Here is a 4,266-nt window from a genome sequence, read left to right as displayed (position 1 = left end):
TACTTAGGTTATTATTAATGAGGCGTTTCTGGATCTGCAATCTTTCGCCCAGTGGCGACCCCTTCTCTGCATTTGGGCAAAGACCTGGTTTCCGGAAAGTGTTTCTGTCCCCGAGGGGAGTAAGGACATTGTTCCCCTTGGTAACTGGGAAGGTTTGTACTGAGTCTGAGTGGGGTGGGGGTTGGGGTTCCACATAGACATTCCGGCAGGCATAAAGGTAATCATTCAGATCTGACTTTTCATTTAATGTATTCAATACTAATCTACAGGCTGAATTTGCATTATGATAGGCCACAGATTTTACTAGGAAGTTTCTAATCTCCTCATCTTCCACCTGTAACTTCAGAGCATCTTTAATCTTACCTACAAACTCTGCAAATGACTCATAAGGGCCTTGGGTAATTTTTAAAAAGTTTCCTCTACCAATGCTGTTAGAATCAATTTTTTCCCATGCTGACAATGCAATCTCCCTGATTAAATTTAAGATTTCCTTAGGTAAAGCTGCTTGTGTCTGAATATTTGCAAATTGATTTTCTGCCATCAATAATTCATACGATAGAATAACACCTGCCACTTGCTTTTTCATACCATCCGGACTATATAATTTAGCTTTTACGCCTTCTGAATAGTACATTTCCCATTCAGTTCGCTGTTTAGATGACAGGCATATTTCAGCGATTCTTTTAAAATCATACAAAGTCCAAGATGAGTTATGACTCCAAAGTCTTAATAACTCCACACTGTATGGCGATTTTTGGCCCATTTTCTTTAATGATCTTTTTAAAACCGATCTAATTCTTCCATCTGATAGGGTAATAGTTAGAATACATTTACCCCGTCTATAGGGGATAAAGCCTGAATTAGCAAAATTACTCTGAATAGAGCTCTGAGACTGAGCATGTGGTTCATTTTTTGAATCTGCTCTGCTCTGCGAATTCAATTTTGTGACTAGAAGGAGGCATACTTCGTGGAAGTTAGCACTGGAGGTAGATCATTATCTGAGTCACTACTGTCAAGCAATTCACTAGAATCAGGCTTAACTATTCTGATTTGTTTTTCTTCCAGCAAAAAATTTCTATATTGTTGATGGTGGGGCTGGATTCGTCAGCCTGCAACCTTGGTCTGAGTTTTCGTCAGATAAATTTCATTATTACTATACTGGTTTTAGCCTCACCATTTCTACACTTTCTATTTCCTAAATAGAAATAACAGCAAATAACTATGCTCATAATAATAACGTTAGTCAACACAGAAATTCCACAAACTATGATGGCTAGAGACACTACACTTTTCATTTGAAATATAGACCACAACCATCCAACTGCAGTGATTGTCCTTAGATCAAAACCAATTAGTTTTAAACAAAATGGAATGATCCACTTGTATACTAGAGCACCAATGCGCTAAGACTAAGGGTGGTTAAAATCCACATGACTAACCACAGAAACCATTTGATGGTCAGCATAGGAAATTTCCAATGAAATATTTCACTTACAGTTCTGAGGGTCCAGGGTTCAGGTCCCTGGTCCGGGCGTCATTATGTAGCAGGACAGCCACCTGAAGAGGTTGACTGATGGAGGGATGGAGAATGAGGCCCTTTTCTTCACAGCTCGTAGCACGTGTCTGCCACCCTGTCTAGCCACGGTTCTGAGGTGAAACGGCGGGTAAACAGCTCGCAGACAATCAGGCTCGTGGAAATATTTGCTTTATTCGGATGGACAAAACTGAAGTCCAAAGACTCCGATTCAGTTCCAGCCAGCCAAAGCCTCTCGCCTTCCACAGACCCCTTGCTCTTATAGTCCAGAGTCAGGTCCCACCCAATGGTGGGATCAGATACCAACCAATGGGTGGAAGCAGAATCAGGTCCTACCCTAGGGTGGGGGCAGAAAGCCAGGTCACACCCTAGGGTAGGGCACAATCACCTAATCAGATTAGGGTGAGCAACATAGTAATCCCCCAAAATATTTACATACACAACACAGCCCATCTCAAGTCTCAGGTGCATTTTCATCCTACTTTCCATGGCGATGGCACTATTTTGCACTCATATTTTTATTTAATTTATTTTTGGGGTTTTTTGGGTCACGCCCCCGGCAGCATTCAGGGGTTACTCCTGGCTCTTCGCTAAGAAATCACTCCTGCCAGGCTCGGGGACCATATGGAATGCCAGAATTCGAACCACTATCTTTCTGCATGCAAGGCAAATGCGCTACCTCCATGCTATCCTTCCGGTCCCTTTGCACTGATATTGCACAAAGATTCTTGGGTCTTCACACCCTTACCTGTACTTCATCCACTTGTGTGTGCATATTTGTTTGCTCTTGGTAATAAGCATCCAAATAGGTGGGAAGCAGCATATCCAGGTTTGGATTTGCATTGCTCCTAGGATTAGTAATGTTAGCCATGTTTTCAGATGCTTGTTCAACATTTGTGTACAAGCGAATTTGCATACAAGTTTGCATTTGGGGAAATGTTTATTTAAATCCTTTACCCAGTGTTTAATTTGGTATTTCTGTTATTGAGCTGTGGGTTTTAACATAGTCTATATTTTAACCTCTTATTAAATAGATGATTTACAATAGTTTCTCTAATTTCCTTTTTTAGATGTTAGAAGTGGGCTGAGCCCTGATTCAGTGCTAGGGCTCAGGGCTTATACCCAGTGGCACTTGTGAGAAATGTGTTGGGGACTGAGTCCAGGGTATCAGACTCAAGAAATGATGGTCAAGGAGCTGGAGAGATAGTACAGAAGGAAGAAGGTTTGCCTCATATGCAACCAACTGGACTCAATCCAACATCCAATATGGTCCTGCAAGTACTATCCTGGGAATAAATCCCAAGTGCAAAGCCAGAATGTGGCTTCAAAAAAAAAAAAAAAAAAAGTGGTAGGAACAATAGTACAGTGGGCATTTGCCTTGACAGAGCTGACCTGGGTTCGATCCCTGGAATCCTATATGGTCCCCGGAGCCTGCCAGGACTAACTTCTGAGCGCAGAAACAGGAGTAACTCCTGAGCACCGCCATGTGTGGCCCCCCAAAACAAACAAACAAATAAATAAAAAGAAAGAAATCACAGTCGAGTCCAATGCTGTTAAGATTTTCCTTAAGCACATTCTAGGAGTTTTAGTTTTAGGCCTTATCTTTAGGCCTTCAATCCATGCTGAGTTAACTTTTCTGTATGAAGTGAATACCTAGGCCCGGCCGGGTGCGGACGCGCCACGTGCCCAGGGAGCGCAAGCCCCGCCCTACCCAGGCTCCGCCTTCCCGGAGGTCAAGCCCCGCCCACCCGGCGTGAGCTGCGGGGACCTAGAGCCGCCGCGCGTCCCGTGAGCAGAGCGCAGGTCCCGCCTCCTAGCCCGTCTGCAGCCACTCACCGCGCGGGGAGCCGAGCTCCGCCCACCCGCCCGCTGCCCGCTGCCCGCCACGTGACCAGGAAGCGCAGGCCCGCCCAGAGCGAGCGAGGGGAGCGAGCTGTGCCCGTCACGTGAGCAGAGCGCGCAGGCCCCGCCTGGATCCGGCCCCGTGTGCACCCACTCTGTGCGCGCGTGCGCGGCGCCCGAAGCCACGCCCCCGCCCGACGGCGTGGCCAACGGGGCGGGGCGGGGCAAGGCGGGTCACATGATGCGCGGGCGGGCGCGGGTCACGTGACGCGCGCGGGGCGGTGGGCAGGGAGGCCGAGGGAAGCGAGCGGCGGAGGCGCGGACGATGGTGAGTGAGGGAGGGAGTCCCCGCTGCCCGCTGGCCGCCGCGTCTCCGGGCCGGGCGTGGAGGCCTCCGGGGGCCGGGAGGGGAGGGCGGGGAGCCGGCCGCGCTAGGCCGGGGCGAGTGTCCGCCGCTCGATCGCCCAGGGGCGGCCGTGTGGGCCCGGCCGAGGACGGGGGCCGCGGGCGGGTCTCGGGGCGAGGGGGCAGCGGACGGGGGACCTCGAGCAGGCGGAGACGGAGGCCCGAGCGGACGGCGCGGAGGACGGACCGCGGGAACCCAGGAGGAGCGCCCGCCAAGATCCCCAGCGCCGCGAGGAGAAGCGAGAGGAACGCCGCCGCCGGAGGGGAGGCCAGGCCCCTCGGCCTCCCCTGGGCTCGCAAGACCCTAACCCTAACCCTAACGGGCAGGAAGAGAGCTCGAGAGGACAGCGAAGGGAATCGCGACTCCCCGCTGGCCCCGAGAAGGAGGACGGGGAAGAAAGCTGCAAGTGGACACCTGCAAGCCGGGCGCCACGACCCTCGTCTCCGAGTCACCTAGGGATTCCAGGCCAAGGCAGCCTCGGTTC

The sequence above is a fragment of the Suncus etruscus genome, chromosome 17 (assembly GCF_024139225.1).
Source record: "Suncus etruscus isolate mSunEtr1 chromosome 17, mSunEtr1.pri.cur, whole genome shotgun sequence".
In the NCBI taxonomy this organism is placed as follows: Eukaryota; Metazoa; Chordata; class Mammalia; order Eulipotyphla; family Soricidae; genus Suncus; species Suncus etruscus.
Note: the sequence above shows the minus strand (reverse complement) of the source record.